Below are 13,348 nucleotides of genomic sequence, written 5' to 3' on the forward strand. Positions count from 1 at the left end.
GTTAGCCATCTTCCCTTTGGGCTCCATGCGGCCCAAAGATCCAAAAGCCAGGAAGCCAAGCCGGGCCAAGAGAGAAACGGCAAAAGGGCAAAGAGCCAAAAGGGGCCGAATTCCCTTGGTCCCAGCCTTATCTACCTTTTTCCAAACCCCTCCCAGGAATGGGAGGGGCTTGCAGGTAAAGTTACACCTACTATCCGGTTCAGACCCCTCCCAGAAATGGGTGGGTCTTAGGGTACACCACATTCTCCTAAGTCCTCCAGGAATGATAACCTGAGCACAGAGCCAAGAGTAAGTCCTGAGCATTTCTGGGTGTACCCCAAACAAACAAAATACCCAAACTCAAAACTATATTTCTGAAATAAAGGAGATATGAAGAATTATCTTAACAAAAGCTAATTTGTCATCATTTTACCTCACAATAAATGCTAAAAAAAGTTCTGCAAGTTGAAATAAAGACTTACAATAGCAATACAAAAAACATTAAAATGTATTTTAAAATTGGCAAAGGTAAATAGACAAATACTAATTATGTTATACTTTAATGAGAGCATGCAAATCACTTTAACACTAGTACAGTATTTCCTAAGGTAGACAATACTGCCCCCGGGTGCTGAAATTATCCAAAAGGGATGATAGCAGCCTCCTGTGGAATCAGTAATACTTTTTGTTTCTTTATTTTTAAGAAGTAAAAATAAAGGAAGGGGTGTGCTAATTAATTTATCTTTTGCTAAGGGGGCAAGAGACAAAATATGCATGGAAACTGTTCTAGTATGAAAGTTAAAAAATAAAGTATTAAGAATTACGAAAGTACATAAATTGCTAACAGCATATTATATAAAAATGATTTATTATAGAAAAAGGATTTAAAGTGCAATATCAATAACACAAAGTGTTGAAAGAGATAAAAGTATAAAATTTTATGCAATTAACATTTTAATGCCACCAACATAGATAATTTTTTTATCCTCTTGAAATTTTATTTTAACACCAGAGTTTACAAAGCTACTCATAATGCACTTGTTCATAATGTTACAAAGTTGCTCATAATGTATTTTCGCTTTTCATAATGCACTTTCACTGTTCCGGGACCAATCCCACCAGGAGTGTAACATTCCCTCTAACTATTTTCCACACACCTTGAAGCCTGCCCCTGTGGTAGGCACAAAATAACTCCTTTTATATTTTTTGTTGCAACAAAATGGTAAGTGGAATTTTCAAAAATAGTTCTGTAAAAGAAAATTTGTAAATTGTAAATCTAACAATATTGCTATTAAAGTTGTTATTTGAGATTTACTGAGCTGTTTGTTGAATAGAAGTTGATTTTTTTTTTTAAATATGGAACGCTTCACAAATTTGCGTGTCATCCTTGCTCAGGGGCCATGCTAATCTTCTCTGTATCGTTCCAATTTTAGTATATGTGCTGCCGAAGCGAGCACAGAAGCTGAATTTTTAATGTCATTGTTTTGCTTATTGAGTTTATTGGGCTTCTTTGTTACGTTCCCATCTAATTTGCTGTGGAATTTGGTGGAGTTGCATGAAAATCTGCAGCGATGCATTCTAAGAGAAGCAGGATCCATGTACCTGAGAGTTTTGTCAGCTTGCTGTCTATTCAGAAATTAGTCATAATGCAATAAAGTTAGACCATCTGTATGGTGGCAACTTTGGTGTGTAGGTATGTCTGCCAGGACTTTGGCAGAGCAGGGTCTCAGCCCTTCCCCTGTCTGAGGGTGTCCAAACATTTTCAGAGCAAAAATTGGTGCACCAATGTTTTCAGTGGTTTGGCTTACATAGCTTCTCTGATTAGATGTGAAACTACAATTTAGTTATTTGTATTATGGTAGTTGTGAGGAGGTGTGAGTGTTCTTGCTTCAGCAAAACAGGGAATTATCCCACACCGCTCCCAAGGGTTTTCCAGAGCTTTAAGTCCAAAGTACAATTTTCAGTGAGTTTCAGCAGCTTGACTTACATCTTTCGGATATTAGTCCTAAAGCTATGAAGCTTTAGGTGGCTATAGTGGGGACCACTTTATTTTTTATATGTATATTTTGAAAAGCATTCTTAGCACTTTGTACATTTTTGTCCAAACTTACCAGGACATGATCCACTTTAAGATTTTGGTAGAAGTGGGGCCGGAGAGATAGCACAGTGGCGTTTGCCTTGAGAGCAGCCGATCCAGGACCTAAGGTGGTTGGTTCGAATCCTGGCATCCCATATGTTCCCCCGAGCCTGCCAGGAGCTATTTCTGAGCAGTTAGCCAGGAGTAACCCCTGAGTACTGCCGGGTGTGGCCCAAAAACCAAAAAAAAAAAAAAAAAAAAAGATTTTGGTAAAAATATTAAGCGGACTTGAGGTAATGTAAGGAGTGTCAGGGGCCTTGAACTCATCTGGAACGTAGAACAGAGGTACTGGCATATATCTAAACCACTAGATCTAATTACTTAGGCATATAATTGCTAGAAGAGCCATATTCAAGCTATTATAATTAAAATATTTACTGTGCCACTCAAGAAGACAAGGTGAAGGGATGTGAACCCTGGTGGTAGAACTGGTGTTGGGACACTTTATGACTGAAATTATATTGTCAACTGATTTATAAATGACAGTGGATAAATTAATAAAATATAAAATCACCAATGTCCCAAGTGTCCCACCTCCCCATGATAGTTGTTAGTGTAGCTGTTTCTCTAACTGCACTCACCAATATTGGGGGTAAACTTCATATCATGGGGTGGCTCTTCCAAACATCATCTCTATTATCTCAGGGTATTATTATCATACTGTCTTTTATTTTTTCTTAAATTCACAGGTCAGTGAGACTATTCTGTGTCTATCTCTTCCCCTCTGACTCATTTCACTCAGTTTCCATATCCATCAAATATAGGAAATTTCATGACTTCATTTTCCCTGACAGCTGTATAGTATCCCCTGATAGCTGTATTGTATATGTACATAATGTGTATATGTTTTTGGCCATCTGTATTTTCTCTCAGTTGAGAAAGTATATGTTTATTTCTTCTCCCCATTTCTTGATGAGGTTAGATGTTTTGTTCTTGGTTTTTTGTTTTGTTTTGTTTTTTGTTTTTTGAGAGTGGAAATGAGGAAACTTCAAACAGAAACGAAAGAACTGAATGTAAGTGAAATAAAAAAAATCACTGAAAGGTCTTACCAGCAGAATAATAGCTGCTGAGGACAGAATCAATAAGCTGAAAGATTATTTATGTAACATATCCGTACAATAGCACAAGGTAAAAAAATTAAAATAAACAAACAGAAGATGGAGAAAATCCTCAAAATTAATGAACAGATCACAATAGGAATTTAGGATAAATTCAACAAGAAAAACATAAGAATCATTGGGGTCCAAGAGAGCCAGGCATGAAGAAAGCCCCTCTAAAGAAAAAATGTCAAAGAGATCTTCACTGAGAAGTTACCCAAGTTGAAAAGTATATGCACCCATGTTCTGAATGCCTGAAGAGAGTACTACAGCTCAAAAGGATCCAAATAAAAATACCCAAAGGCACATACTAATTACGATTAAAAACCATAGAGATAGAATACTGAAAGCATGATCAAAAGATAGCAAGATCAAAAAAAGGAAATTACATAAGAAGAACATCTTAAGAGTTACAGCAGATTTATCAAAAACAACAATCCAAACATGAAGACAGTGGTGGGATATCATGAAAAAACAATGAAATAAATGCCTGGCCACCGATGCTTTACCCAGATAGACTTTCATTCAATTTTGCACAGTGTCATGGATAAACAATAGTTCAGGAACTTTACAGACTCAAAACAAACCGTAAAAGAAGAACTGAAGGATCTACTGTAAAGCAAGACAAACACCACAAACAGACCTCAGTTCTTCAAAGAGATGGCACAAAATCCTATGACAATAATCACTCTTAAAGTTAATAGACAAAATGCACCAGTTACATGACACAGAGAGGCAAAATGGATCAAAATGGAATTTAATATTATGCTGCCTACAAGAAATGTTTGAAAAGCCAGAGAAAACACAAACTCAAAGTTAAAAGTTGGAAGATAACCCTTCAAGAAAACATCTACCCTACCTTAAGGAGGCCCGGTGGGGTGGTACTAATATCAGATGACACAGGCTTCAGGCTTAAAATGATTATAAGAGACAAACCTTCTCATCAGAAAGAAATCATACTTCTAAACATATATGCACTCATATGTAGTAGGCCAGCAAAATACTTAAAACAATTTCTATAGGGGGCGAAGAGATAACACAATGGTAGGGCATTTGTCTTGCATGCAAATGGATGGTGGTTCAAATCCCAGCATTCCATATGGTCCCCTGAGCCGGCCAGGAGTGACTTCTGAGCACAAAGCCAGGAGTAACCCCTGAGCGTCATTGGGTGTGACCCCTCAAGAAAGAGAGAAAGAAAGAAAGAAAGAAAGAAAGAAAGAAAGAAGAAAGAAAGAAAGAAAGAAAGAAAGAAAGAGAAGAAAGAAAGAAAGAAAGAAAGAAAGAAAGAAAGAAAGAAAGAAAGAAAGAAAGAAAGAAAGAAGAAAGAAAGAAAGAAAGAGAGAGAGAGAGAGAGAGAGAGAGAAAGAAAGAAAGAAAGAAAGAAAGAAAGAAAGAAAGAAAGAAAGAAAGAAAGAAAGAAAGAAAGAAAGAAAGAAAGAAAGAAAGAAAGAAAGAAAGAAAGAAAGAAAGAAAGAAAGAGAGAGAAAGAGAGAGAGAGAGAAAGAGGGAGAGAGAAAGAAAGAAAGAAAGAAAGAAAGAAAGAAAGAAAGAAAGAAAGAAAGAAAGAAAGAAAGAAAGAAAGAAAGAAAGAAAGAAAGAAAGAAAGAAAGAAAGAAAGAAAGAAAGAAAGAAAGAAAGAAAGAAAGAAAGAAAGAAAGAAAGAAAGAAAGAAAGAGAGAGAGAAAGAGAAAGAAAGAGAGAAAGAAAGAGAGAGAAAGAGAGAAAGCAAGCAAGAAAGAGAGAAAGAAAGAAAGAAAGAAAGAAAGAAAGAAAGAAAGAAAGAAAGAAAGAAAGAAAGAAAGAAAGAAAGAAAGAAAGAAAGAAAGAAAGAAAGAAAGAAAGAAAGAAAGAAAGAAAGAAAGAAAGAAAGAAAGAAAGAAAGAAAGAGAAAGAAAGAGAAAGAAAGAGAGAAAGAAAGAAAGAGGCGGCTGGGCCCAGAACACTCCACATGCCAGGATTTCTTGGTGTGTTTGCCTGGTATGTTGAGGGCTCTGGGCAGGACAGCTAGCTATAGGACCCCTGGGCTGACCACTTAGTCCAGGCGAGCATGATTCCCCCCACACCAGGCGGGTCTTCAGGGCCACGCCTGGTTAATCGGGCCCTGGGGGGAGGGGGTGAGAAATTCCTCCCTAGGCATCCAAAAACTACAGAGGCTTGGCTGGGCCCAGAACACTCCACATGCTAGGATTTCTTGGTGTGTTTGCCTGGTATGTTGGGGGCTCTGGGCAGGACAGCTAGCTATAGGACCCCTGGGCTGACCACTTAGTTCAGGCGAGCATGATTCCCCCCACACCAGGCGGGTCTTCAGGGCCACGCCTGGTTAATCGGGCCCTGGGGGGAGGAGGGGAGAAATTCCTCCCTAGGCATCCAAAAACTACAGAACCACGCGGGGGCTCACACCCCCGCGCGTACTTCATGTACTTCATGTATTCAGAATATTCCTTATTCTTATGTGTTCCGTATACAGAATGTTTATTTTGTATTCTTCCCTTTCCCACACCCCTACAGAGCTCTTTTTTTCTCCTTAACTCTCTAACCCCCTCTCAAACATCACTAACCTAGTTTACTCTTTTTAACTTCAGTAGTGTACAATCGTAATCACAGTCCAAAGCTGTGCATTGTGTGTGACAACCCCAAACTGTTTCAAGATACATAAAATGGACACGTATTTCTTTAGAATATTTTGTGTTTTTTCTCTGACAGCTATAATTCTTACTAAATGTTGTCTTATACAGTGATGATTCTAATCACTTTTTATCTTCTCTTTTTGAGCTGTTTAACAAGGAATTTTGGTGGAAGAGTCTCCCAGTTTAATGCTTATGATTGAACCATGTCATGGGAATCATTGTAATTGTTCTTATGGCCCCCATATGCGCCAATAACACCATGTGGCATTGCTTCTTATTTGCATAGGCACATTAAAATGGGAAAATAGTATAAATACAAATAAGATCCTATCTAATAGAGATTGGAACACACAAATCTTGTAGTGCAAAGGGACCTTACACCCTGAACATTGACATAACGACCTGGCACAGACCTCAGAAGAAAGGGCATATTCCATTCTCCCCTGAACCAGGAAAGCCATCCACGAAACATCCAGGCTGGTCTATAACATCACCTGGAAGCAATCCTCTACCACGGAAGACCTACACTGCTCAGACTTCGACCTGCTCAAAAGAGACTTCCCTTAACACTGAGAAGACTTAACAACAACAACGACCTGCTTACAGGACAGGGCTCCCTGCATTGCCCTTTGATTGTGAGGTGAAAGGAGAGGATGCTCCACGTCCTGACTTCAATGTAAGATATGCAAATTCCAGGATCTTTAATACAGAAACATGATACCAACAACAGAGACTGTGTGAAAAATAAAAGTGTGTTGGCACTACGGACAATGTATTGGATTGGACGATCTAGCTTGCCTGGAGCCTAGACTTGGTCTTGTGCCAGGAAACTTCAGGGGTCTGGTCTCTTTGTACTTAGGCCAAGGTTATTTCTTTCCATGTCCCTCATATTTTGGTGGGCCTATGCAAACAACAATTGCCACTCTAACACCATTCTTACTGTGCTCCTTTGACTCTAATCCTTAAAAAGAACTCACTTAAAATTTGAGGTTAACTTAAGCTAATATGCATGTATATAGAAATGTAAGAAAATACTATGCCTGTAATGTTTAAGGAGTTACGTAAGTTTTATGGCTTTAGATTGCCTTGTGTACTGTTAAGAAATATTATAATGTGTTACAATCTGGGGACTTGAGGGACAAAGTAATTGTACATGGATTCTGTCTTATTTATCTTAATGTTCTTTGGCTGAAATTTCAAAGTTAAGATATCAGCAAGGAGACTTCTGAGAATTATGTTATGGGTGATTGTCCTTCCACTGTAACTTTACCTTGTCCTCTTTCTTTGCACCCTTGTTCTCATAATTAAATAAATAAATAAATAAATAAAAATAAAAAAAGAAAGAAAGAGAGAGAAAGAAAGCAAGCAAGAAAGAAAGAAAGAGAGAGAAGGAAAGAAAGAAAGAAGAAAGAAAGAAAGAAAAAAGAAAGAAAGAAAGAAAGAAAGAAAGAAAGAAAGAAAGAAAGAAAGAAAGAAAGAAAGAAAGAAAGAAAGAAAGAAAGAAAGAAAGAAAGAAAGAAAGAAAGAAAGAAAGAAAGAAAGAAAGAGAAAGCGAGAGAGAAAGAAAGAAAGAAAGAAAGAAAGAAAGAAAGAAAGAAAGAAAGAAAGAAAGAAAGGAAGGAAGGAAGGAAGGAAGGAAGGAAGGAAGGAAGGAAGGAAGGAAGGAAGGAAGGAAGGAAGGAAGGAAGGAAGGAAGGAAGGAAGGAAGGAAGGAAGGAAGGAAGGAAGGAAGGAAGGAAGGAAGGAAGGAAGGAAGGAAGGAAGGAAGGAAGAAGAAAATCTTTTCTATAGTTTGGAGAAAGAAATCAATAACAACAGAGTAGTAGCTGGAGACTTTAACACCTCTCTGATACCACTTAATAAATCAACGAGGTTATAACTCAATGCGGATATTGCTTTGAAGGAAGTAATGAAGACATGGATTGTAAATATATATAGAGCTGATCATCCAAAACAAAACTGAATACACATTCTTCTCCAATGCACATTTCACATTTTTCAACAAAGATCACATGCTGAGCCACAAGACACAAATCCATAAAATCAAGAGAACAGAAATTATATCAATTATCTACTCAAACCATGATGTACTGAAAATAGAAGTGAAATACAAACAGAAATGGAGAAATAATATTAACACCTGGATATTAAACAGCTCACTACTGAATGACCTTACCCATTGTCTCTCCCTATTTATCCCTCTTTACCTTTGCTTCTTAACTCCTCAGGAACTAGGAACCTGCCCTCCCCCAGCAAGCTGACACCCAGCTCCCAAAGTGAAAGGACACCCTCTCAGTCTCATATCTCTCACCCTGGCAATAATACAGATATAGCCCCTGTTGATGGATTCTATGCAGCCCTTTTTTTCCCCAACTCCCCTCACTGTGGACTGTTGCTTTCTACCAGATTCAGCTCCAGAGAGACCCCAGAGGACACTACCTGATCCCTGACTACTACAAACCATTTCTCAGTCTCTACAAGACAAAAGAGCAGGATGAAAATGTGCCCTGGATTTTGTAGCCCCTCAAACTATCTCAAAAGACTTAAAGTGGATATCTATATTTTCTTTGTATATTTTTGTAGACGCATTTCGTTAAAACTTATAACTCTTACTGTTTATCTACATATGTAGAGGCAACATCTCTCTCTGCCCCCCCCCCTTTTTATTATTTGCTTAGTAGGAGATTCTAGTAAAAAGATAAAGTCTTGCTTGGGATACAAGCTCAAGAAAAAATTCTGGCACAGAGACTTGGTGTTTTTTTTTTTTTTTTGGTTTTGGTTTTGGTTTTGGTTTTGGTTTTGGTTTTTGGGCCACACCCGGCGGTGCTCAGGGGTTACTCCTGGCTGTCTGCTCAGAAATAGCTCCTGGTAAGCACAGGGGACCATATGGGACACCGGAATTCGAAGCGACCACCTTTGGTCCTGGATCGGCTGCTGCAAGGCAAACGCCCCTGTGCTATCTCTCCGGGCCCATCACTTGTTATTTTTAACTCCAAATGCATCAGTAGTATAATAAGGCATTGTTCCTTTTTGCATAGGCACACTAAAATGCGTAAATGTTCTGTATAGAAAGATGTTCTTACATAATAGGGATAACCATAAATTTTACAGTGCAGAGGAGCCTCCCATCCTGAACATTAGTCATGAAGATTTGACTGAGGCCTTAATCAATCGGACATTGACCGTCCACCCCAAATCCCAGATACCAACATTAGAACTGGCACAGTTTCTTGCACCAGCACCAGGAATCAATTTTCCCTTAGGGGAAGCCCTAATACCACTTTGGCACTAACTTGCTCCAGGTGGGTTCATATGACACTGGTGATGAGGAAATGACAACTCTATCTAAGGGCAGGTTGCCCTACCTCACCACCTAATGGTGAGTTGAAATCAGAAGATGCTCCATCCCAAGATCTATGCAAAAAAACAAGATCTTTAATTACAGAAGACTGTCTCTGACAACTGCAGCTGAACAGAACTCCTGGGGCCATAAAGCAAGACCTTGAGATTGGACAACCAACATGCCTGGAGCCTGTAGTCAATCTTATGATAGTATGTTTCATGGGTGAAGATACTCTGTATCTCTTAGGCCAAGGAAATGTCCTTTCTAATTTACCCAACGTTTACTGCACCTATGCAAAAACAAAAAAATAACAATCTTGCCAAACCTGTCCCCCTTTTATTATTTATGTATTATAGATAGGGGCTCCCGCCTTTTTCATAGGACCTTAGAACTTGAATCATTTTGTTTGGCCACATATTTCTATATTTTTCTACAAATTAAGGGAAAAAAGTGGATGGGACCCAGAAACCAACTAGACTCAGGAGCCCTGAGTTAAAAAAAAAGTATATCTAAATGTCCAAGCCAAAGTCAACAACAATAGAATCAAGAAACTAAAACTATAACAAAATGGACCTGTTACACTATTAGTCCAGGGGCTAAGGGTAGAGGTATCAGATGCATGCTGGGAAGTATAGCCAAGGGAGGTCAAACTGGTGGTGGGAATGGTCCTAATTCACTGTCTGAATATATGCCTAAAATATAACTGTAAAAGACTTGTAATTCACAATGGTCTCAATGAAATTAAAAATAAAGAATCAGGGCCAGAGCAGTGTCATGGAGCAGTAAGGAGTCTCCCTTGCTGGTACTAGCCTAGGACGAACCACGGTTCAATCCCCACCATCCCATATAGTCTCCCAAGCCAGGAGTAATTTCTGAGCACATAGCCAGGAGTAATCCCTGAGCATCACCCGGTGTGGCCAAAAAAAATCCAAAAAATATAAAGAAGAAAAAAAAAGAATCATTGGAGTCCCAGACTCAGGAATGAAATTCCCATTGATTAACAGTCAAGCACATCATCACAGAGAAACTCCTAGAGCTAAAGAATGCATGCAACTAAATCCTGCATGTCCAAAGAGTATCAGCTAAAAGATATCTGAAGAAATGCAGCCCAAAACACACAATAACAAATCCCACAGATAGGGATAGACTACTGAAAGAAACAAGATTAAAAGGGGAAATAACATTCAAGGAGCATCCTTACAATGTACAGCAGATCAATCATGAGAAACCCTCAAAGCCTGGAGGCAGTGGTGTGATATAGTGACAAAACTCAATGAAATAAATGCCTCACCTAGAGTAATTCACCCAGCCAGACTCACGTTCAGGTTTGAAGGAAACATACATAGATTTAAGAATAAATAATAGCTCAGAAACTTTAAAGACTAAAAATCAGCTTAAAAGACAAATTGAAAGATCTACTTTAAGACAAGACATGCCAACAGATACAACAAACTCCTAAATAAAAATTGCACTAAATACCATGAGAAATATATCTCTCAAAGTCAATGGACTAAATACATCAGTTAAGAGACACATAGTAGAAAAATGGATCAAAAAGTAGAATCCATCATTATGCTGCCTACAAGAAACACATCTGAATAATCATTAAAAAAAAAAACATAGACTCAAAATCAAAGGTTGGAGAACAATCATTCAAGCAAACAATCCATTAAAAAAGCTGGAGTGGCCATACTAATAACAGATGACACAAACTTTAGACTTAGAAAAGAAATGAGACAAAGATGGACATTTCATAATAATAAAGGAATATGTACAACAGGTAGAAATCACACTCCTAAACATATATGCATCCATGAGGGACCAGCAAAATATTTAAAACAATTGTTGAAGGGGAGGAGATGAGGGCATTGGTGATGGGAATGTTGTATTGGTGAAGGGGAATGTTCTTTTTATGACTGAAACCCAACTACAATCATGTTTCTAAATATGGTGTTTAAATAAAGATATTAAAAATAAATAAAATAAAACAATTGTTGACAATTCTGAAAGAAGACATCAATAGCAACACAATAATAGTGGAAAACCTCAACACCACCCTGTTACCTCTTTTTTTCTTTCTTTCTTTTTTTTTTTTTTTTTTTTTTTTGGTTTTTGGTTTTTGGGTCACACCAGGCAGCGCTCAGGGGTTACTCCTGGCTCCATGCTCAGAAATCACCCCTAGCAGGCACGGGGGACCATATGGAATGCCGGGATCCAAACCACCCTCCTTCTGCATGAAAGGCAAACGCCTTAACTCCATGCTATCTCTCCGGCTCCATCCTGTTACCTCATGATAGATCAATTAGGATGAAACCTAACAAGAATATACTAGCTCTAAAAGAAGAAAGGGAAGAAAGTGGGCTAGTAGATATAGATAGGGCTCTCCACCTCCAGAAAAATGGATAAACATTCTTCTCCAGCACACATTGGTCATTCTCTATGGTAGACCACATGCTGGCTCATAAAACTTACCTCAATAAAATAAAAAAAAATAATCAAGATTATACTAACTACTTTCTCAGATCATAATGCACTGAAATTATAAGTGAACTACAGGCCCTGCTGTGAGATTGGGGACTGGGAGAAGCTGAGGGGACCTGTTAGCTTTTCATATTTCTTCTTTCTGGTCTCCTGAAGTTCTCCTCAGAGCACTAGGAAGAGCCCCAAAAAAACTGTCTCCTAAAGCCATTCAGGCTGAAAGGCCAGATGGAGTGAGTGAAAAATGGCTTTCAGGGAGGTCAGACAGAGAGGTGTCTCCTTTATCTGTGAAGGAATCTGCCCTGCAGTGAGATTGGCGACTGGGAGAAGTTGAGGACAACTGTTGGCTTTGCCTGTTTCTCCTTTCTGGTCTCCTGAAGCTATTCTTAGAGGGCTAGGAAGGGCCCAAAATAACTGTCTCCTGGAGCCACTCAGGCCAAAAGGCCAAAAAAAACTTAGTGAGTAAAAACCAGCTATTAGGGTCACCAGGCAGAGAGGTGATACCTATGTCTGTGAAGGAGTTCACCCTGCTGTGAAATTGGTAACTGAGAAAAGCTGAGGGGACCTGTTGGCTTTGCGTGTTTCTCTCCCCTGGTCTCCTGAAGCTCTCCTCAGAGAGCTAGGAAGAGCCCAAAAAAACTGTTTCCTGGAGGCCCCAGAAGAACACAACCACTCCGCTTCTCTTAGTGGCCACATGCTCTTTCTAAATAATGAACCACACCACACCACAAAGCACAGAAAAAAAATCACACCACAAGTGTGACAATTGGAAAACCTCACAAGCAAACACCATGTACATAGAATGAAGATGATAGCTCTGATGACTCAGAAAATACCAACCATCTGATTAACCTCTCAGATAATGAGTTTAGAATAGAAATATGGAAGGCCCTCATGGGAAAAAAAAAAAAAACATAGCTCTAGCTGAACAGAACACAGAGACAGAAATCAAAAAACTCCAAACTGAAATAACATATCTAAAAACACGATAGCTCAACTGAAAAAGTCAGTGGAAAGACTCTCCAACAGGGTAATAGCAGTTGAGGACAGAATCAGTGAACAGGACTATCAAATGCAGAACAACTCCATACAGCAGAAGAGATTGGAAAAGAAACTTAAGGCAAATGATAGACAATGGAAAAAGTTCTTAAGGAATGTGAACAGATGAAAATAGAAGTCTTTGATAAGCTCAACAGAAACAACATAAGAATCATTGGAGTCCCAGCTGCCCAGGAAGGAGATCCCCAGGAAGAATCAACAGTTAAAGACATCATCACAGAGAAAATCCCAGAGCTATATCAAATGCAATCAAATTCTGCATGCCTGAAAAGTACCAGATAAAAGAGACCCGAAGAAAAACACCCCAAGACACATCCTAGTTACATTGACGAATCCCACAGATAGAGATAGAATACTGAAAGCAGCAAGATCAAAAAGGGAATTACATTCAAAGGAGCATCCTTAAGACTTACAGCAGACATGTCACAAGAAACTATAAAGGCCAGAAGACAGTGGTGGTAGACTGTGACAAGACTGAATGAAATGGATGCCTCACCTAGATTACTGCACCCAGCCCGACTCACGTTCAGGTTTGAAGGAAGGATACATAGCTTCACGGATAAACAACTCAAAGACTTCATAGATACAAAACAAGCCTTAAAGGAAAAACTGAAAGGTCTACTTTAAG

The 13,348-nt window shown here is 38.7% G+C and overlaps 1 non-coding gene across 1 annotated transcript; it reads right to left on the bottom strand.

The window, feature by feature from the left end:
* Window positions 1–1,329: 1,329 nt before the first annotated feature.
* LOC126008361 (U6 spliceosomal RNA) lies at window positions 1,330–1,436 on the bottom strand. The gene has a single exon (XR_007495695.1). It is a non-coding gene; the product is annotated as a U6 spliceosomal RNA (small nuclear RNA).
* Between the last annotated feature and the right edge of the window lie 11,912 nt (window positions 1,437–13,348).

This window comes from Suncus etruscus, chromosome 4 (genome assembly GCF_024139225.1).
Source record: "Suncus etruscus isolate mSunEtr1 chromosome 4, mSunEtr1.pri.cur, whole genome shotgun sequence".
Lineage (NCBI taxonomy): Eukaryota > Metazoa > Chordata > Mammalia > Eulipotyphla > Soricidae > Suncus > Suncus etruscus.